General features: G+C 38.8%; 1 protein-coding gene and 1 long non-coding RNA gene across 5 annotated transcripts in view; one reads left to right on the forward strand and one right to left on the reverse strand.

Moving 5' to 3' along the window:
* The window catches only part of LOC106730894, a 132,279-nt gene extending 118,346 nt beyond the window's left edge, over positions 1–13,933 (forward strand). Inside the window, exons 3-4 of one of the 2 annotated variants that reach the window (XR_004316127.1) lie at positions 9,003–9,139; positions 13,904–13,933. This is a non-coding gene — a long non-coding RNA (uncharacterized LOC106730894). Of the gene's footprint in view, positions 1–9,002; positions 10,015–13,903 lie in introns of those variants that run through there. The other variant, XR_001367339.2, reaches the window with a different exon arrangement.
* The window catches only part of RALYL (RALY RNA binding protein like), a 585,337-nt gene that overhangs the window by 9,385 nt on the left and 552,799 nt on the right, over positions 1–23,153 (reverse strand). The window lies entirely within an intron of this gene.

Genomic DNA, 23,153 nt, shown 5'->3' on the forward strand with positions numbered 1-23,153 from the left:
CAGTGAGGTAGGTTGTTGGGAAAGAGTCATCCTCGTATTATTCATGAATCCTTGGATCAGAGAGTGAGTGTCTTTACTAAACCAAATTCAGTCTGCTTTATTTAAGACCAGTGCTTTCCCGAATAGTCTGTTCTGCCCAGTAGGGAGGCAGACTGGGCACAGCGTGAATGTTAGCACTACTGGGATGATCTCAACTGGGATGTGACAGTACTCTGGTGCCCCATGATGAGTGGGACAAAAGCTATGGAATTACTGGGAGAATACTAGAATTTGCACATAACCTACTACTGGCCTTTCCCTGGTTTATAGTAGATCTGCTTGGATTTTTTTTTTTTTTTTTGAAGTTCCATCTTGAACTAATTCAAAACCGTTTTAATTAAAAACTTGCTTTAGGCATCTGTCTAAAGGAGACTTTGTATGTTGTAAAAATACATTTGATTAAGAAAGAAGAATATTTAACTTCAGAGTAAAATTATCTAATGTGGGTTACACAATTTAATTTAAAATGTCTGTGTAAAAATTTAATTACTTTAATACCGAAAAATAATTACTTACATTGCTAAATTATATGATTTACCAGAGCGTGGATGTTCTGTTACACGAAGTAATGCATTAACATTTCTCTTAATTCTTCCCAACTGTCCTCTGATACTTTCTGAAGATAATTATGACTGTGTTTTGAGTGTTTGGGGCTCACTGACAATCATATTTGAGTAGCTGAATTGATAAATTATAGTAATTTTATTTGGCACATAACTTGTATTTGATCATGCATTGATTTCTGATTTCTCATGCTAATTATATAGTGTCTAATGACCATTAGGTACTCCCAATGCTGGTAATGATAATTTTAATAATGATAATTTTAGGATAGTACTCTAAATTGCTTATTGCCAGTGCTAGAAGCCAAGTGCTGATTAATGCTAAGATTATTATGAACTTTGAAATTTCACACATTTTACTGCTTTCTACAGTTCTTTAGGTAATTAGTTTTGGCACCACAAGAAGACATATTAAAAAAAAATTATTTGTAGTATGTAACAGAAAAATGTGATGCAGAATTGATTGATTTAGAAGTTTAATTTTAAAAGCCCTTGGAAATTGTGTGGTTAATTCATGATTTTCAGAATAGCTGGGGAAAGGCTGTCATCATTATTTAACAACTTGCATTTAATTTAATTAAATATACTGTATACACCCATCAAAGAATTAGAATATAATGAAATAGCTTCCATTTTCAGATTGAACAAAATTAATCTGAGAGAGCAGGTGAAATAGCAATGTGAAATAAATATGCTATTATTGTATTCATAAAGCATTGTTTTTATCAGTATATTTGAGAAACACAGTTAATTTCAAAAAACCTTAAGGCTTAAAGCTTTGCAATACTATCAAAATTCTCTTAGCACTCAAATTATGCTGAATGTAATAAAATCCTGACTGATTCAGAGAGTTTTCAGAGTCATAGTGCTTTGGATTATCATGATTTGAAAAAATAAATCCCAGAATTGTAACAGATGTAGAAGGAATTGGAAATTAGACTTTGTTTTATATATAACTAATTATGTCATAACCACTGCTGGTTACTTTCTGAAATAAACATTTTGAAATAGGGTTTGGATATCAGCTCACTTGCCTATGCTTTCCTTTCTTTATTACAAGGGAATGTAGAATTTAGAAATAGTATCAGTTATAGGATCATTCTGGTACAGATTAAGATGAATAAGAACTTGGAGCATTCAATTCAATAAATTGATGAAGAAATTTAACATATGCCGGTTCTCTCGTAGAAGATTTCTATAAACAAACCTATCCCCAAATCAGAAAACAAGCTCTGTATTTGAAGAGATTTTTTCCTTTGTATCTCGAGTCCTCTGGGACGTCACACTTTATGGACCTGAACAGAATGCTGTAACATCATCTGTTCATCAGATTTGACTTTGGAAATCCACAAAAGACTCAGCTAGACTGTGCTGTGTGCTGAAGAGCCCTGTGTCTGCCTGGTGTACTTTGTACCACCTACACTGGTCTTTTTTGCTGAGTAAACACTGTGCGGTACTACTTGTCACATAAATGTAATATACCGTACATCTGCAATGTACATCTGCAACTATAAATGATTTCCACATTTTCATTCTACAAATACTGATCCTAATGAAGAGAAGTCGGAGGCACAAGGAAAGAAAGTCACTTGCCCAGGGTCTGACTTGAAGTGGGGAAATAAATCCAGCCCAGAATCACATTAAGTCGCCCTTCCTTGAGGGCCAGATTAAAACATACCTGATTTGAAATAAACATCAGGGAGTAGAGTCTGAATGTAGGCAACAATGTGCCCTCCCTACAAACGTCCTCTAAAACATGTGGGGCCTGGGTGGGAGGTGCTGGGGAAATAATGATTCAGGTGAAGTTTTAGACAGAATGTCTCCAGTGACTCTCTATTTTGCTGCTAAAAATACAGGCAAATGTAAGAGCACATGGAGTTGATTTCTGGATCACAAAGAAGAATTACAAATATTTACTTGTATATTTGCGCACAGCCTTAATACGCTCTAAATAAACTTTCTTAACTTACTTTAGGAGATGATGGACAGTTCTATTTTGTAACTGGATTTCAATCTCACTAGTTTTTATTCCTATAGCTCTATTAGTGCCCACATACCTATTAAGCAATAATGATAGAAGCAGTTATTGAATATTTTAATATAATCATCTCATTGGCAGAACCCATGTGAGCTATGAAAAGGAATAACCAATTTTATCAGAAGAAAATATACCATAAGAAAAATACCATAGTTTACACAGGAAAAAAAAATAATTACATGGGTGAACTTTTTCAAACTAATTTACTTCCAGGTATAGTTACTCAATTTATGTTTACAGAGATAGTTCAAAGAAAAATGTCCTTGCTTAGCATCAGTATTCATGGAGATTGAATGTGGCCCCAAAGATCAGAAATAAAACGTATCTTAAATTTTAAAACTGTTTAAAATTCTGGGTAAAATTTAAAAATAATTGGTTTCACAGTTACTACTTGTCATAAAAATACTATGGTATTTCAAGGTCTTTAAATTCATATTCACATTTTTCTTACAGTAAATGTTAAGAAGAATTTTCAAAAAGAGATGACCTTAAATGTTTTTATAGGGACAAAATTGATTCTTTTTAGCACACAGATAAAATTCAGAGGAACAATGTGCTGTCAAGGTATTTAAGTGAGAAGCTATGCACGTGATTAAAAAGAAGGATCAAATTCTGTAAAATTCGGGGTACTGTTCTTATGTGATCGAACAAGTCAATTTGCATGTACAATTTCTGCCAACTTCAAGCAGAAAAGTGTGCAAGGCGGGGGACTGCAGGAGGGCGACGGCCAATCACAATGTCATTCAGTTGTCATCTCATCAAGTGTGAACTGCAGGGCAGCGCAACTGAGCCCCGTGTTCCCAGAGCCAACTGCAAACTGCTGCCCAAGATGTTATTACTCTGGGGAGATGAATTCAAGACAGCGACTCGCATTGTGAGAAAATTGCCCTTCTTAGTGGCGTTCCAGTTCTGATTGCTTTAAGGAGAGATCCAGAGGTAGAGAAGGGCTGACTGCCGCCTGGTTTGCATGTGTGGGAGTTTTAAGCACTGGGAACAGCCAGGCACAGCCCCCTGACTGCTTTGGTGACAAAGGCACACAGAGTAGGGGTGAACTGAAGATGCCCTTTTGCAATTCGAACGCTGCCTGGATACAAACTTCGTGCCATTTGAGGAAAACACATTTAGGAATTAAATTCCAGAATATGGGGCCTGAATGGTAAAAGGTCGACACCATTTAGACAATTAATCTCTTTTCCCCTGTGATCCTGTCTGTTGACGTTTCTGCTCATCTTTGTTCTGACATTTCTCTATTATTGTCTATTTTTTTTTAAATGAGAGAGAGAGATTGAGAAAAGCAGGAACACAAGGTTTTTATTACATGAAAAAAAAACAAGCTAAATTAAAAGAAGTGTTTGTCTTTTTATTACATTTATTTAAAGGATCTCTCTTCCTTAAAAAAAGGACTTTTTTTATTGATTGGAATGAATTAAAGTTTAGTCTCAAAGATAGTTATTTTAAATAAAAAAAGATGTCAACTTAATTTTTAAAATTAAGTTAAAAATACAACTGGTGGTGTACAGATATGGCAAAAATCATGTGTACAGCACACATTAATAAAATTTGTAAAACTAATTTGTGAAAATATCTAAGGTCACTGGAATCTTACAGACCCTGGGTGGATGTTGATTCTGCCTTTATTATCCGTTATGACCTTAGGGGAGTTACTGAAATTCTCTAAAACCAGTTACTTGTAAAGTACCTGCTCCCCAAAGTTATTTTAGGCAATAAATGAAATGACATATATATATATATATATATATATATATATATATATATATGACTCATTATTATTTCTGGAAGGTGGTGAAAATAGAAAATGTATTGTTTCCTTTCCCTCCTTTTATTTTTTTGACTTGTAATAAAATCAGAATCTCTCTCCCTGTGTGTATGTGTGTATCTGTATGTGATGTGTGTACACATATATGTAGGATATATGTGTTATATCCTGCTTTTTCAGCTTTCTGCCTTTTTAAAGATAAGCTGTTTTTCTGCATTTTTGAGACAACTAAGCCTCAAAAGATTCCACAACTTGTCCAATTCACGTAGCTTTAAATAGTAGGGGCAGATGTTATTTCCAGTAGACCACAGGCTAGCAAAATTTGCTTTTAGTAAATGTTATTGAACGTTAATATGTATTCCGAAAACTGTGGCAAGATAGGAAATATCAAATATGCACCAGGTATTCTGAATACTTATTAGTTTCCGGTTGATAAGAACTCTTATCGGGCTTCCAAAGGCCTGAACGTTCATTTCATCCCAGGCAACCCTGAAGCTTGTACTTTTTCCATATTCAGAGCGAAGACAGTGAAGGTTCATGGGGGGAGATCTGGAGGTAGAGAAGGGCTGACTGCCGCCTGGTTTGCATGTGTGGGAGTTTTAAGCACTGGGAACAGCCAGGCACAGCCCCCTGACTGCTTTGGTGACAAAGGCACACAGAGTAGGGGTGAACTGAAGATGCCCTTTTGCAATTCGAACGCTGCCTGGATACAAACTTCGTGCCATTCGAGGAAAACGCATTTAGGAATTAACTTCCAGAATATGGGGCCTGAATGGTAAAAGGTCGACACCATTTAGACAATTAATCTCTTTTCCACTGTGATCCTGTCTGTTGAGCTATGAATAAAATGGAAGAAAGCCATTTTCCCCTTTCTTTCCATTTCTGATTTAATGAAATGCTTTCAAACCCTTCCCCATTTCTTCTGTCACAGTTATTAGACTCAGTGTAGCTTGAACAGGTATAACATTAGTTCCATCAGAAATACTGCTGTTAATGACTTTCTTTGCTTGCTCAAGCACAGATTTCTCACACTGATATTTATCACATGATCAGAGTCTTTTATCTGTTTTTTAGGTTTTTTATTCTGAAGAGTTTTGAAAGTTCACCACACTCAATATTTTAAAAACAGACTATAAAAAAAATCAGTGAAGTCTTATGCATAGAATATACTTGGTTATAAATCACCTACATTTGGAGCATTAAAAAAATCCAAAACTTGAAAAAAAAGTGCTAGTTATTTGATGGATAAAATGCTTAGGCCACTAAATTTAACCACCTCTGGAAGAGATAGTGGGAGATCAGTATCTATAATTAACTAACCCTTTCCAGAAATGTCTATTAATCTATCCAATAAATACAATGTTGGAAAATCATCTTGCATAACTTGAATATACTTTAACACTTTAGATGAATGAATTACCTGATAGACCTAAGAAACAGCTTCTGCTATTTCCATATAGAATATTACCTGTGACTAACATTTTAGATTTAGAATAAAGATAACATATAACTAAAGATTCCAGTGTTTTATAGATTCCATATTATAGAAAATAGGAAATATTGTTAACATACAGATCTGGAAGAATAAAATGATAATTAAAAAAAAAAACTTAGTATTCATGTAATGTTAGTGCTGAAAATCAGTATGGTGTCAGGGATCCCATATTCATTCTGAGACAGGAAGGGGCCAGGGCACAGCCACTCAGGGAATGCTACAGCAATTAACATCAAAATGGTGTAAGATTCAACCCCCAGTTGGCCTTGAGGCTCAGGATGATGGGAAATTTAACTTCTAGCAGGTCTTGAGCTTCATTATACGCTAGTTGTAATGTATTAACATGGTGAATAACATGCCCACAGGCACCGTGGCAGTCCCAAGGCTAGCCACAACAGGTCAAAGGGTGGGAAATGGCCAACTTCCTGGGAATCCCAGCCTCTTCCCTAGGCTACTTATTAGCATACAAAGCCACCAAGCCCATAAAAACTGGCAACACTACGTGCCTCAACGGGCCTCTCTCTCTCCAGAGACGGCCCACATTCTGTCTATGGAGTGTGTACCTACTTTTAATCTGAGCACCCAACCCCCACACCTCGTGGCCTTTCTCTTGCCTTTCTGTGTATCTCTCTGAATAAATCTACCTTTACTCAATTGTAGCTCATTCTTGAATTTTTTCCTGCGCGAAGTCAAGGACACACACTTGGTGGGGCACGTCCCAGGGGCTCAAACGAAGCCTGGGACATGGCCCTCTTCATGCCCCACATCTGTTTTCCTTCATCAGTTATTTAATAAGGTAAAAAGAATTACTTCTATGTGCATTCTTTGAATATAAAGACAGGTAGGAAAGCTTTAAGACATTAATTTTCAGCTGGTTGTTAAATGCAGCGAACACACTCACCTGAACTCTATGTGCTTCATTGTCTGGAGTCTTCACTGACACACAATTGTCCATTTAAAAGCAGTAAGCAGTGAAAAGGCCCCAGAGAATTTAATGGAACATGCATATTACATGCCATGGTGCACAAAGGTAGCATTAGAAACCAGGAAGGGAATGTAGACAAAGTCTGGTGAAAATTTCATGACTCGAAATGATTTTAAAAAATGCCCTTCTAACCAATGCAATGTGTAAGTCTTCATGTTTCTCCTACACTGAAGGTAATTCTGGTTAAAAATGATCCTTTTAAAATCAAATGAAGCAAATCTACACCTACTAGGCAATCAGTGAATTATTTACTTCTCATGAGTGACTGACAGAAAAACCAAAACATTTTCCAAAATACGTAATAAGTTTTGCTGAGCATACTCATGAGCACATGTGTTCACATATTTCAGAGTTATTTTCTTATAGAAATGAAATTCTTTCTTTTGGTTATCTTATGCTTTACATCATTTCCTCTAATTACTTTTATTTCTTAAAACTATTGTGCAATTTCTCTCATCAGGATCTTATAGTTTTCAGAGGACAGGTCTTTTGCCTCCTTAGCTAGGTTTAAGACATTAATGAAAGGCATTGAAAATGATGCAACTAGATGGAAAGATTTATCATGTTCTTGGATTAGAAGACTCAGTACTGTTAAAATGACCATACTATCCAAGGCAACCTACAGATTCACAATCTACCTTGTACTTACATTCCTACCCACCCTTAATAGGTCCTCTATTTTAAATATCTATCACGTTAATTTCCTTCAGTGAATTCCAAATAGACCTTTTAATTGGAAAGTTCAAATTTAAATAATGATGAAGGGGTGCTTAATAATGAGCAATCAAATAACCATGAACTTAATACTCCAGTCATTGTATTCATTTCATAGACGATGCTCAGCTTGAAGAATATGTTTTAGAATGTCTCCAGAACGTAAGCTTCCACTGGAGAATGAAGTGTCTTTTACCCGCCACCCTCCACTAAGGAGGCTTTTTCTTTCTCATTCACTGTCTTTTACTCATGCTTAAAATGGTGCCTGTGCATAAGAATCATCTAATAAATATTTGTTGGCTGCCTGAATCAAAATGGCATGAATGGAAAAACACACATCTAAGCTAAACTGCTTCTGCTGCAGAAAACTCAACATCACTAGGACCCTCTTTCCAAGTTTTTAGCTTTAGGGATTTGAGAGTAATTTATAAGAGGAGAAAGATCTGTTTGCATCTTAGAATCCTGGGAGTGCTGAGTTAATGTTTGGGTAGATACCATGAGGACTATAGTATGGGTTTTGTCATTCTGGCACAAAATAGGCATTCTGAGCATTCTGAGCAAACCTCATGTGTGGGCTCTTATAAGAAGACTGTGTTATCAATATGGGTCTGTAGAAACTTACTCATCGTTAATGGAACATTGGGAGTTACCTCCTAGGCAGTCAGAATATGAGAGCTCTGTTCCACATACAGAACTCCTTATATGTGTGTTGTATGGGATTGAACACTTGAATGGGAATCCCTGCCCGTAAATGACCCCTGTATTCAGATCAATGTGAGGGACCCAAGTTCCAACGGCGAGGGTTGGGTGACGGGTGGTGGGGATAGAGTAAGACCCAAAGACTAAACCATCAAAACCTAGAATTTGGCAAGAGTAAATATGCATGACTAAGTAAATAGTAAGACACATACTTCTCCCAAAATAGAGTAACTATGCACCTTCTTATTTCTTGGCCACTTCATTTCTTCGTAGTATCTATCCCCATAGAAATGAAAATAACTTTTTCCAAATTTAAAATCACTGTAACTTTTCTCAGAGATTTCAAGTGGTTCTATCTACAAACCTCTCTATCTCAGTTCAACAGAGATTATCTCCAAAAAAAAAAAAAAAAAAAAAAAAAGAATCTTGATGTGTGACATAAGATGGCTAATAAAATACACTGAAATTTTAAGACAAAGTTACAAGGGAACGTGTAAAAACACTGAAATCAAATCATTTACATTTTTTTCTTTTCCCAGTTATTAAAATTTCCTACAACTATTACTTCCACTAAACTTTGTCACTTAAGGGGAGAGATTAAGTTTGCCATGCACAGATACTCATAGCAGGGATTTTTATGAACACGATCTGATTTATTCCTCTCAATAACTTGCAAAAACTTCCTTTAACAGATGTGGGAGCAAGTCTCAGAGTGTCAGTGATTTGCCTAAGGTCCTCCCGCTGTTAAAAGGCTTGTCCATCTACAAATGAAGCCGAAATAACCCTTCTTTGAACTGAATTTCTAAACTTACATCTGCACTTCATAAGGGTAAGTGAAAATGCTTTTCTCTATTTGAAAAGGACAAAGAGACCAAATTCCCCAGACCCCTTTTCTTACAGAGTGTCCGCGTGGAGGTCTAGTAACTCTGGGTCCTTCCTCTAACTTTTGATAAAGACATAAGTCTCACTGGGGATCAATCCCACTCTGTAATGTGTACAGTGTAGAGATAGCTCCAGGATCAAGAGCCAGATAACCTCAAGATAAGTGATAATGGTGAACTTTACCTGAGCCCTGTGATCCTAAAAAACAGTGAGGCTTAAGCCCCACCCCCCACCTCCAACTCCACCCTTTGTGTTTCGGAAAAATCTTACTGCAAAGAACCATCCTTTGGCTACGCCTCTGACAAGACCACTGATGCTTCCTTGTTTATCTGTGACACAGCTAGACACAGACCCTCCAAATTCCTATTCTTGGTCCCATACACGATGAGCTGAACTATTTTATCCCTGCTGATGAATGAGAACAAAATACATGTTAACCATACTTTGGGTCAACTTCTCCCCTTCCAGGACTCTGAACTTGGGCTCACCATCAGCCTGAGCTGATATACCTCATCTCCAAAAGGGTCTCTCCTGGAAAACAGGCTGGCCCCAAGATAAAACATTACAGATATGATGTACTACTCAATGTGCCACGCTTTCACCCCACTTCCCAACATCCAGTTCCTTCTAGCCTTTTTAACCCCTCTCTATACAAAGAAAAACTTTTTCAGCTTAACTCTTGAGACGCTTGCAGATTTTACGTTCAGGACTGTCTACTGCAATAGTCCCATCCTCTCTTCCAATAATTCTTTTCAAAGAAAGCATCTCCTTACTAAGTCCATATTGGTTTTAATTTGACATATGTAAAAGCATAGCTCTGGAGTTAGCTTTGAGATCCCTTAGAATCTGCAAAGGAGACTGTCATGAGGTTCAATGCTTTGTCTCTTGGGTAGATGACTGATGTGCAAAATGTGTAAGATTTTGTTCTGATGAGCAAGACAGCTTGTCTAAACTTTCTTCCTATTAAGCCCAGGTCCTCCATTTCTGAGAGCATTTACTTTAGAGAACCTGGAGGTATAAATTCTTTCTCTGCCCCTTTGAGGTGTAAATCTCCCAGCCCAGCCCCCTGCCAGTTGCACAGTTTAGGTATTTCTTTCTCAAGGACCTGGATGCCACCCCTTTGAAATGTAACCATAGAGGAAAATAGGGCCCCCTATCACTCAGTCTCTGCGGAAGGGTCAGAGCCTAACTTAGAGAAGTGACAGTTAGCAAACACAGATGTTCTAATCACCTTGACCAACCCCCACCCCCACCCCCAGTGAGTCCCAGCTCTTAAACTCTTTGCTGCTTCTGGTTTCAACAGAGTTGAGTTCCGTCTCTCTCCTCCACTGTAATAGTCTCGATCCCTGCTGCCATGGTCTTGAATAAAGTCTTCCTTGCCTGTTTAACTCTATTCAGTGCAATTTTTCTTTACTGTTAACGTTGTGGTCACTTTGGTGTGCTACCTCACATGCATGTACATGTGTGCATGTTTGCTCAAGAAAATCCACGTTCTGTTCTATATTGGCAGCCTAGGGTCTTTTTGTTGGCAGGGTTGTTTTATTTCTCTGACAATTTTCATAACTAGCCTTTTGAAATCTGACAGCATTAATACTTCAGATTGCTCTATTTTCCTCTAGTACATTACAGTGTTCCTAGAAAAGTAGCTCTGTCCCTCTAGTTTTTAAATATATTTAAGGCTTATTTTTGGATTGCCTCTTATTTCTAAAGGACTTCAGAACCTCTCTATTCTCTTCCTTCTCTCTGTATAGAGACTCTGGGATTGTGAAAAGATTTTATTTTGTTTAGGCGTACACTCTGGATGTATTATTCTGCCTCTTAACATTATTGGAGGCAGTTTGGAAATTGCTTGTCTCCTGAAATACTTTTCACATCTCAAAATCCATTGGCTCTAAAGCCCACTTTCTAAAGACCCAATTGCCCTCCTGTTGCAGTTGGAATCCCAGCATCTAGCATGTATTTATGGGCAGACTTTAGTTTTAAATTCTCTGAAGTTTTATTCTTCTGAACTTGTGATTTTTAGTTTTTTTGGTGTACTTTTGGGGCTTAAAAAAATTGCAGATGGGGCAGCTTATTTTCTAGTTTGTTTTATAATTTGGTCTTCTAGCTCTGCTAACTAAATTGAGGTTACTTACAATTTGCATTTTTATCCCTCATGGGAGGTAATAATACAGAATCACCAAAAATCAACACGAGCAAGTCAATACTGCTGTGTTGACTTTGATGTACTGGCTTTAAGCCTCCTTCTGTTGTTCCTCCTCAGTGCCTTTAAGATGCAGGCTGCTGCCTGAATGACCTAGTGGATAAGTCATAATGAAAACTTTGGTCCTCTGCTTAGTATAATAATGCTCTAAATCACAGAGGGCATGCACACACACGTAATATTTAGAACACCATCTGATTACAAAACACACTTAAAATGCACTTAAAAATGAGAAGAGGGCTCCTAGTTTGAGGTCATCTGAGGACACTTTTCTCTCTTTCTTTAACACACATTCATTAGCATTAACATGTGCTAAGCACCACACTAAGGAAAAATACCAAATAAAATAAGCCCTGAGAAATTCACAAATCAGTGAGCCAGAAAGAAGGGAAATCACACTGATTACAATATAGCGAGTTAAGTGCAATGAGACGTGTACGGTGTGGCCTAAGAAAGAAGCAAAGTCAATTGTGTCTGGGACAGACTGGGGGCCTTGTTCAGGGATGGATTCATGACATGTGACATTGGTCTTGAAGAAACAGCACACGCTGGCCAGTCAGATGAGATAACGAGGGGGGAAGGATGTTCAAGGGAGGAGGAAGTGCATGTAGAAGGAGGGTGAGATAACGGGTCAATACTGTCAAGTAATCCAGTGTCCCTCTGTTCCACCCACCTCGTCCATCTCCATGTGTCCTACTGGATGCTAAAGACTGGGCTGTGCATGAGGACTCCAAGACCAGAGACCATCCAGCTTGCAAGGGTTTTTAGGCTAGTAGGCGACGGACATTTAAAAAAGGTCGTAGCAGCAATGAAGTGATTGGCCTAATAGGGGTTTATGTGGGTTATACAGGACACCCCTAATTCTAACAAGGAATATCAGGAAGGTTTCTAGAGGGTTTGGTGTTAGATAGAGCTGAATATTGAAATAAAAATGGATGTTCCCCAGGATGAAGAAGAGAATGACATTCCAGGAAAGTCAATCCCTGCCTCCAACTCTCACCCTTCAGGCAAATTTTGTTCATTTAAATGCGATCCCACAATGTTGTACTCTTTTGTACAAGGCTTCTTTCACTCAGCATAATGTTCCTAAGATTTGTCCACATTGTTGCACGTATCAGTAGTTTGTTCTCTTTCATTACTGAGTACCATCCGTTGTATGAATAGACCACACTTGGTCTATCCGTTTTCCAACTGATGGAGTGTTTCTAGTTTGGGGATACTATGAGCGGAACTGCTAAAACTTTCTTGTACAAGTACTTTCTAGGCACATACTTTCATTTCTCTTCAGTGCTGAGGAGTTAAATTGCTGACGCATTATGTCTAGTTTTAGAAGAAATTGCCAGACATTTCTAAATGGTTGTAACATTGTATCTGCCTACCCACCCTGTTGGAGAGTTTCAGGGCTCCACATCTTTGACAACATTTGATCCTATCTGTCATTTTTGGCCATTCTGGGGGATGTTCAGTGTTACTTTATTGTTTTAATTTGTATTTTCCTGAATACTAATGGTTTTAAGTGAGTTTTCATGCACTTATTTCTTCTTTGGTAAAGTTTCTATTCACCCTTTCTTCTTCATGTACCATGTGCTCTATCTCAAAGTCTCTCAACTCTTGCTACACATGTAAAAATCTTTGGACTTTTGCTTGGGCCCCACCCCCAAATATGCCAATTTAATTGTTACAGCTTGAAGCCCCTGTCATCGATATTTATAAAAGAGCACTTTGGTGATTCTACATGCACCCAGATTTGAAAACCCTATTGCTGTAAGTCCAGAGATTTTCAAACCGTAGGCATCATAATCACCCTGAAGGCTTGTTAATACACAGGTTGCCGAGATTCACCCCCAGATTTTCTGATTCAGTGAGTCTGAGTCAGAGCCTGAGAATCTGCATTTCTAACAAGTTTCCACATGATATGATGTGGCTGGTCCCGGAACCACCCACTGAGAAGCCCTGCTTTAGCCAAATGCATCAACCAAGTTCTCAATAGACACCAAAGTCTTTCAAGCCTTTGCTCTTGGTATGTTCTGTTCTCTGCTGGTGATGCCATCTAAGCCTTTGTTTTGCTTGTATCTGCTTTTTCATTCTTTAAGAACCAAAACGGAAGGTCACAACCTTTGTGAAGTCTGTTCAGATTCTTTTGCTGTGTCATTTCACTTCCCATCTTCTACTGTCGAGATGCATGTTATACCTGCACTTATCACACTGATTTGTTAATACCTGTTTATTTTTTCTGGCTGCAGCATTTCCCTCTTCTGCCCAGTGAGAGAGCTACAGAGTCAGAAGCCACTCTGCCTTGTTCTTTGACTCTTCAGCAACTAATAATACCTGGCACACTACTGAGTTTCCACTATTTTTAAAAATTTTCTATTCCTTTTCTTGTTTAAATTTTATTATTGTGGTGTATAGTCAGTTTACAGTGTTGTGTCAATTTCTGGTGTACAGCATAGTGCTTTGAGTCATACAGGAACATACACATACTCATTTTCATACTCTTTTTCACCACAGGTTACTACAAGATGCTGAAAATAGTTCCCTGCGCTATACAATAGAAACTTGTTTATCTATTTTATGTATATTAGTTAGTATCTGCAAGTTTCCACTATTTTATTTAAAAATTGTGAATGAAAAATATTACAAGCCGTATCAGTAAACAAAGAATGCTGAAGCCATCAAGTCATCAGCAGCTGCCGCCACCCCCCAGTGAAGACAAGCCTGCAGCCCGGCCTCTGCAGCCACTCACAGTGGTGCACCCTGAGGGGACTCAGAATAAGAAAGGACAGGACACTGGCCTAGATAGCTAGGTGCTTGTCAAAGGAACGAATTCAATGAGCCCAAATGTCTGCTCCCTCCCATACACAGAAAAGCACTAAATTCTTTAACTTGAGATGCCTGGTTTTCTTCAGTTAACAAGTGATCTTTTAATGTTCCAACAACTACCTGGTCTTTGTTGTAAAGCTCCTGTACATCCTAGCTCCTCCCTTACCTCTTCGGAGCAGCCCCTCAGGAAGATCCGAGAGGCTGTCATTCCAGGCTTGAAGGGGTTCGAGTCCTCAGAAATGTCTGCCAAATAAAACATGACTCTCATCTTTTAGGCTGTGCATTTATTTCAGTTGACAAAATTTATTGGTTGTTTTACTGAATAGGTGGCTGGATGACCATAGAAAATGTGATATATCAGGCTTCTCACATGCTCAGATTCTTTAAAACCACAATTGACCATCTGCTATTAAATTGGTGGCCAGATCACTGAGCCAGAGAACAAATCTATATCAAAAATGAAAATAAAAGCCATATATCACCACGGGCTACAGTCACTGTTATCTTTTCAAAAAAAAATCATAAAAGGATTTGTAAAGGGATTCTTTTGAATTGAGTAAGGCAGCAAGTATAAAAATCAAAGGAAAATTTAACAAGATGAAAGCAAAGTATGATTCTTCCCAGAATATTACATTTGTTTCCTGAAGGCTTTCTTATCGGATAAGAAGTGATTTTAAACAAATCTGAATCTCTAAAGACTTTAAAGACACAAAGTTCCATATGAAAATTGTGTTGCTATAAATGCTGCAATGTTTTATTGACAGCTTCACCTGCAAAATGAAATAATGATAATGCCAATAATGATAACTAAAGCTGCAATTTACTTTTTCAGTTGTGTCGAGACTTTGTTAAGTGCGACTCAGGAATTATCTCATTCAGTCCTTACCAGAGGCCTATTAGTGGGGTATTATTATTTCCATTTTCATAGATACCAATACAGAGGCTGAAAGGAAGTAACGTGCAAAAGGTCAGTATTCACATCTATTTCCATGGAGTGCTGCCAGGTAAATTACAGGCAGCTCAGCTGAATCTGAATTCTAGATAAATCACAGATCATTTTTTAAACCTTTATTTATTTTTTATTTATTCTTTAATTTTGTTGAGGGGGAGATCATTAGGTTTATTTATTTACTTTAGTGGAGGCACTGGGGATCGAACCCAGGACCTTGTGCATGCTAAGCACACACTCTACCACTGAGCTACACCCTCCTTTATTTTTTTTTGTTTGTTTGTTATAAGTGTGTCCCAGGTAATATTTAGGACACAATTATATTTGAAAATTATTCATTGTTTATCTGAAATCCAAATTTAACTGGTATTCTGTATTTTTATTTGCTAAATCTGGAAACTACTTCTATCTCACCCCAGAAAAATTTGCATCAGACCACTCGGTTGGCTGCATTGCATCCTAATTCTCTCTTAGGTACAGGCAATGCCCAATTTATTTACATGCAATTTATGAGATAAACTTCAAACATTTAGCACAGAATCATAGCCCTTTATGATTTGGGCTCCAGTTTCCTGTTTTCCAAATTCCAAGGTGCTTCAAATACCAAGGTGTGAGGCAGGAGCTGAACAGTGTGTGTTTGGAGGCCAGTTTAGCTGCTGTGGGCTGAGTGGGAGAGAACTTGGAGCCAGGTCAGAGAGGGCACAGGGAGCAGATAAGACAGGGCTTTGCAGATCACTGTAAGGACATATGTTTCTGTGAAGTGGGCACCTAATGGAGAGTTTAAAACAGAATGACATGGCCTGGCTTAAGCTTTAACAGGACCAAACTGGCTGCTGCTCGGAGAGCAATGTGAAATAAAGGCAGAAGCAGGGAGATGTTGCAAATATTCAGGCACCAGCTCAAGTGGTTGCTTTTCTCGAGCTGTTGGGCTTCGGGGATTTTTGTGCCTTCAGGCTTCACACTCTGGGTAACAACTTCCAACTTGGAGCCAGAGAGAGGGGCATCATTCTCCCAGCTTTACTGCAGAACCTGGTGTGGTTTCACACAGAGACCTGAAGGGGTTACATTCCAGGAGCACCTTGTGGGTGCTGCATCTTTGGGTGCGGAAGAGACAGCCCTATTGGCAGAGAGCAGTGTTCTATCACAAGCAGCAGCAGCAAAGACTCTCAGGGGAGAGCAGCTCGGGGTGGGGGGAGAGGCAGCAGGAGCATGTAATCAGACATGATCCACTTCCTGGGACCTCCCGCCCCCAAACAACTGGCAGAGACGGGGCGGGGGTGGCAGAGTGGTGGGCTTTTATTATTAATTTAATTCTGACCTAATTTATACCATACCTAGATAGGCGTGGAAACAGTGTTAAATAATTAAATGAATGAATTTAAAAAGGACAATAGAAAATGAACTATGGTTACTAAAGGGGAAAGGGCGAAAGAAGGTAAATGAGTTTAGGATTAACAGATACACATCACTATATATGAAATAAACAACAAGAACCAACTGTATAGCACAGGGAACTAGATTCATTTTCTTGTAACAACATATAACAGAAAAGAATCTGAAAAAAATATACATATATATGTATGTATATAGATAACTGAATCACTTTGCTGGACAGCTGAAATTAACACTGTTAATCAACTACACGTCAATCAAAAATAAAATTAAAAAAAAAAAGAGGGAAATAAAATAGAACATATGGAAGAGAACACTAATGCCCTACAACAAAACCACAACTACTTAGCAAATTTTTAACTGGATGGCTACTCTGTGTTAGGCGTGCGCTTTTTAGACGTTACTTCAGTTACTCCTCACAACAGTCCCAGGTCAAGCGTATATTATTATGAACCCCCGTTACAGATGAAGGACATAGAAAACTGGCTTGTGCAAAGTCAAGGAGATTTGAATGGCTTCTGTTTTAGATTGCAGACAGATCTTATGTTTTTAACAACTAGCCATCCACCCTCCTGGGGGAAAAAAAAAGTTTACCCTAATGGGCCAGGCAGAGTTTTTTAGCTAAAAGAAAAATAACTGAAATCAAGGGAGGTGCCAAGAAGAGCAAGTCTGAAATTCACTATGAGGAACACTTACCACAGAGGGATCAGAGAATCTGAAGAGATAAGATTTCAAGGTGCAAAGCCAGAGCAGAGATATCTGCCTGTCACACCTTTTGCCTCACATCCAAGGCTTAGCCATGTCTCATTTCTGTTGAGAAGGGATGGCCAATGGCCCTGGCCATTCATGCCTCAGTAGCATGTCACCCTGGCCAGATCACCGCAGGACACATGCACCATGACTGTTCATCCTATCGCTAACTCCACCCAAATCATGGATGGAGGCTTTCTTTATGTCCTTAATATCTACTGTCAGGAGAATAGGGAAGATAGCATACGATGGGTTGACAGAGTTTAAGATGAAGGTCTTTGAATACAGGCTAAACTCAAACAGGCTAAGTCAACACTTTTCTTACTCCCTTGTGATATGTACCCCTAACTAATTCAGCGGGCACCACTACCTCTGGGAATGTGTCTCCCAAGTTCTTCTTTGTCCTCTAGCTGGCAGTTAGTCCAAATGATGATATGAAAAAGAGATCGAAGCGTGATTGATATGGGGGAATATCCAGGTGAAGGATTTCATCAGGAAAGAAACAAAAAGCTTCAAAAAGAAGGAAACGTTTTCAGCCTTGTTCATAAAGAAAGACCAAGAACAGTGATCAGAATGCTTCATGCGTTCCAGGTTTTCAATGGTGTGTCAGAATGCCTGCTTTGAGTTCTCTTCAACTATGGCATTGGATTTGCAGTCCAGACCTTTTCCATTGTGCACAGAAATTCAATAGCCTGTAAACCCAGGCGACTCAGTGCATAGTTGAGTGTTTTGTTAAATACTGAAAGATGTATTACAATATAGTACTCAGGTTGCATGCCTAAGTCTTAACACGATCCAGCTAGGTAATTCTACTGTGGATTCTTACTAGTTTTTGCCTGACTTGATTGTGTGTAGTCAGCAAAAGCAAAAGCAATTACAAGTAGAATTCGAAAGCGCTCAAATTCTCTTTAATGTATTAGTGTTGGGCTTGTCTACAATTTCCTTTGGGAACTGATATAGCTCTGTACTTTCAAACCTCAGCCTGATAAAAGTACAGATTCCTGGGCTCTTCCCCAGATAACCTACATCAGCATTTTTAGCAAGCACCTTACGTCTTTGGATGTAAGTCAAAAACTTTGCTTTGGAAAACACTGACTAGCCTCTCTAAGGCTCCTGAACATAGCTGACAATCTATGACATCCTCAAGGGTACATGGTCACCTTTCTCCTCTGTTTTCTCTCATACATGTGGGGAGAGTTCATTAACGCTTTTGAATTAGCAGGGTACTGAGCACTCACTCTTCTATAGAATTCCATTATGCACACACTACTTTTACTATGGATTATGTTATTTAATCTAAAAGGGGATTACAACTTTGGTCGATATGAGAAAAGTAAAAGAGCTTGAAAGGTAAATGTCTTATTTGTGAAGTTTTTAATAGTTTTATCAAAAAAATATATTTACCTCTACTGGTCTGTTGGTCTGTTCACCCACCCATAGACCCACCTACCTACATATCATATGAAATATCTAATGTATTATGGATATTAAATATATTTTTCCATAAAATAATCTGAGAACAGTGAAGGACGATTTGAATAGTCCTTCCTCGATGTTAGCATGTGCTCTTCCTTAACTCGGCATCCTTGGAGGTAAAGTTCTAATCTCACTTCTGCCAGGAGCCTTTGCTGACCATCCCAGCTACGTGTGATTTCTCATTTGTAAACTGTTTATCTCTCCCATGGATCTCATCATAATATATTGCTTTGTATTTTTTTTTTTTTGTCTGTAGACTTTATCCTCAGTTAATTTATAGCCTTCTTGAGGGGAAAAAAAAAGATTTCCTTCTTTATTCCCATAGCAAAAATCTCATTAGTGGTCAATCGATATATATTTGCTAATGGATTTACTCAGAAATGAGGATGGTAGTGGTTTGACAGTGTATGTATAATGCATCAATATAAAGTTCAATTTTAAATATATTCAAATCTTAATGTATAGGTACTAATGAAATACATAGGCATACATTATCATAGAATCATGGACATTTAACCTTGGCTAGCTTCTTATAAATCATTAAGTCCAAGTCTATTATTTTTTACCTAAGGAAATCAGTCTTCTATAAGGCACTAAGCTACTTGGAAAAAGGAACCATTTAACTAATACATTTCATTTTGCACATAAAGCAATAGTTTTATCTTCACATTCTTTGTAGCAGCTGGTCCACATACCACAGGAACCCAGATGTCAGCTGCATGTATTGCTTGATGGAAATCAATTTCACTAACTGGCTATTCAGAACAAAACGAGGCACAGACAGTGGTCAGTGCACATGCCTCCCACTTCACACATGCTCCTCAGGGGTGCCACCACTTTCAGCTGTCCCACTGACACATTTTGCTGGATCTCTTTGGCTTCAGATACAATTCTTGTTTCCCACTCATTTCAGTCTCTTTGAGCAGCTGACTCAGCATGTGGATACCAGCTCTTCTTTTTGGTTCCTACTAGATGCACTAAACACCTAATTATTTTGTATCCTGACAATCTGTAATCATATCTGACCTTCCAAAAGAGATTTATGTTTTGACTTTCCTTTTTGGGAACCAAGGGTGATTTGGTTCATGTGGTCTGAAAAGAGGAAAGAGCAGACACCAGAACATGGGATTTTCTCTTGGCAAATCACTGGGAGGGACTCCCCAGTCTCCATTTGGACTGCTAAGATTGAGTGTTTCACTCACCCTCACTCATTGTTTTCCAAGTGTTAGCAACAAAATGAGATACTAGAGATAGTATCCTTGTCTCCCATTAGCTCTCTAAGACCTAGTGACAACGCAAGAGTTGAGGGACAAAACCTGAGCATCCCCAGGCAGCAATGCTTCTAATCAGTCACTTTCTGTGTGTCTAGAGCATAAACCAAGCACCATGGTTCAAAGCTGTTCCCTTGGCTGCATGATCCACCCTTGCTCCTTTATGGTGTTCCTGGAACACAGACTCACTCAGCGGAAAGATCAAACAGAATGGATTTTAGACATTTCTGATCTCACTGTACTATTTTGCAGATAAGAAAGTTGAGACTCAGAGAAGTTATGTGTTTAAGGTGATACAATCTGATTGGATCTAGCCCTGGGACTAAAGTTGGTCTTGCTATCTTTTTGATGACAGCTGACTTTTCGTAACTGTCCTACTCTTTTACTTCTATCTGATATTTGGAGTGATTTCATGCCCAAGTAGATGGCCCCATCTTGCATCTGAGCCTCCCAGTTTCTTAAATTCTTCACATGCAGTGACTTTCCTTCTGATTGCACTTCTATGACCCGCTCCCATGGATTTTCTCATCACCTAACTGTCACAACACCTCTGAAATGTCTCAGTATCTCAGTCTCTGAGTACTGCCATCACTTTTCTCTCATTCATTTCCTTTCTTCCGGTCCTTAATGGCATAGAGACTTTTATTCCCCCTGCCCCCTTTTTTTGGTGCCTCTGTTTTCTCCTTCCCAGCCCCCTTCTATGTTTCCTTCCTTCTCTGCTCAGGTTCAGTCCCATGATTCACCTACTTTGCAGCTCTTTTCAATAATGTTCTCAACTCTGTTTATTGTTTTTCTTTGCACTTATCTGACAAAAATCCAACTCCAAACCTGCTGACTTTCTCCATGCTTCCGCCAAGGCTGATGAAAGCTGATGGAGAAAGTCCCACTGCTGGACTGAGGGGTGCTTCCTCAGCAGTGGTCCTCAAGGAGAACCCCAGACTGCCAGCATCAGTGTGACTTGAGAACTTGTTAGCAATGCGAAATCCCAGCCTCACTCAGCATACTCAACCAGAAACTCTTGGAATGGGACACAACAACTTAAACAAGTTCTTCAGGTAATTCTGATACACCTTAAAGTTTGCAAAATACTACTCTTTAATTCTTGGTCTGTAACCTCAACTGACTATGAATGCTAACTCTCAATGTTTCTGTGTTTTCCAAATTAGTGATCTTCTATGTTTTCCATACAAATCTCTTCAAATCTTGTCCAATCTCCACAAATCTGTGATAATTCCCATCTCTCCTCACTCTCTAGAGGTTATCACCCTCTGACTTAGAGTTTGTGCTTGAACTCCCTCAAGCACCTGCCACCAAATCTCTCAGACTTCCTTCAGTTCACTGCAGTGAAAGTGTCCTTCTCCAGGTTGAAAGCCAGCCTACAAACACACTTGAGTTCTAGACTCCGTTTCCATCACCACCGGGGACTTTCCCCCTTTCTCTTCACCAAGTTCTCTCTCTCTCTCTACTGGCATCTTCCATCCAACTTCATGATTTACATTCACACACTTGAAGCTTTTGAGTCGAAGTGTGATAAAAAGCACTGTAGGGTTTTAAGCAAGGGAGTAGCATTATCTGAAATACAGTTTAAAAAGATTTTTATCCTTCTTGTGTGGAGAATGGATGGCATGGGCTGAAGCAAAAAAATCACTTTAGCTGTAGTGGAGATGTAACTAGCCTTGGGCTATGACTTGGAGGTAGAATTAACAGGGGAAGGTGGAGCAAATCAAAGGTATCCTAGTCTTTTTGGTTTTAACGACTGTGTCAGTGGTGATGTTGTTTACCAGAATGAGGAAGACTGGAAAGGAATAAGATGGCTGGAAAAAAATCCAGCATGTTTCTAGTCTGTTAAGTTTCAATTGTTTTTTGGAGATCTGTCAGGAGATAGGCATCTAAATACCTGAGTCTAGAATTTCAGGAAGAGATCAGGAATAGAAATCTAGATTTAGGAATCTCTGACTTACAGATAATCCTTAAAGCTCAGATTTTTGATGAAGCCACCTTGGGGAAGTGTGCAGACAGAGAAGGTGACCTATGACAAAGCCCTGGGCTACCCCATTATTTAAAATGCAAGCTGTGGAGGGAAGCTTCTAGCACAGGTGCCCGAGAATGAGCGACTGGTATTCTGAGAAATTCTCCTAACCCCTTGTTGGCCAGATTCAGCTGAGAGGTAAATTAAAATAAGAACAGAGAGGTAACCATTGGAAACGGCAATGGGCAAGAGGGCTCCGGGAAGGTGACAGCAGAGGTCTGATTAGCACGGGTGGAGGAAATGATGTTGTTGGATTAAAGTCCTGCTTAAGGAGAAGCTGAGACACCTGTGTCAGCTCATAGTTTCCAGAAATCAAAACGATTCGAAAAACAGGTACTGAAGTCCTTCAAACCGATGCAGACTTTGGCAGAAATAATGGTGATTGTTAAAGGCTCTTATCTGAAAGGTTTAAACGCAGGTACCTTGCAACATAAACAGAGCTGGAATGTTAAAAAATCAATATAAAATTCCGTAAATGAAACTATGGATGGGGTAGTTACCAGGCCAGAACAACCACCATGACAAAATGAGCTAAGTAACAATGGGTGTTAAAACAAACTGGAATCAGATTATTACCTCGGACATGACAAGTTTAACATGATTGGTCCATAGATAGTTGAGAGTTGGCAACACACACACACACACATACACCCCTCTTCATCATTTGTATTAGTCAATCCCTTTAAGATAGTATATTTAATTTCATGGTTGATAAAATATGAGAGAGAGCATCCTTATCAGCCTGTAGTTGCCAGGTCCCTGGTGTGTTTATGCAGGAAAGGACATCTGCAAATGAGCAGTATAATGATTATACATTGGGGAAATAAAACATGCAAAGAATCAAGTCTCGGTCAAATTCACAACTCATAGAAACCAGTTATCAAGCAGCACAGACACTGAAGATGGTGACATGGTCACACACCAGAGGGTCATCTCAGTGAGCAGAGTGTACAAAGGACTGCTGGCCGTAGGGCTGATAAAGATATCATCAGTGAGTGATGCTATCAAATAAGAGAGGAGTCATGTATCTTCCAGGAAATGATCATCTGCTGCCAGGATATTATATCCACA

This window comes from Camelus ferus, chromosome 29 (assembly GCF_009834535.1).
Source record: "Camelus ferus isolate YT-003-E chromosome 29, BCGSAC_Cfer_1.0, whole genome shotgun sequence".
Lineage (NCBI taxonomy): Eukaryota > Metazoa > Chordata > Mammalia > Artiodactyla > Camelidae > Camelus > Camelus ferus.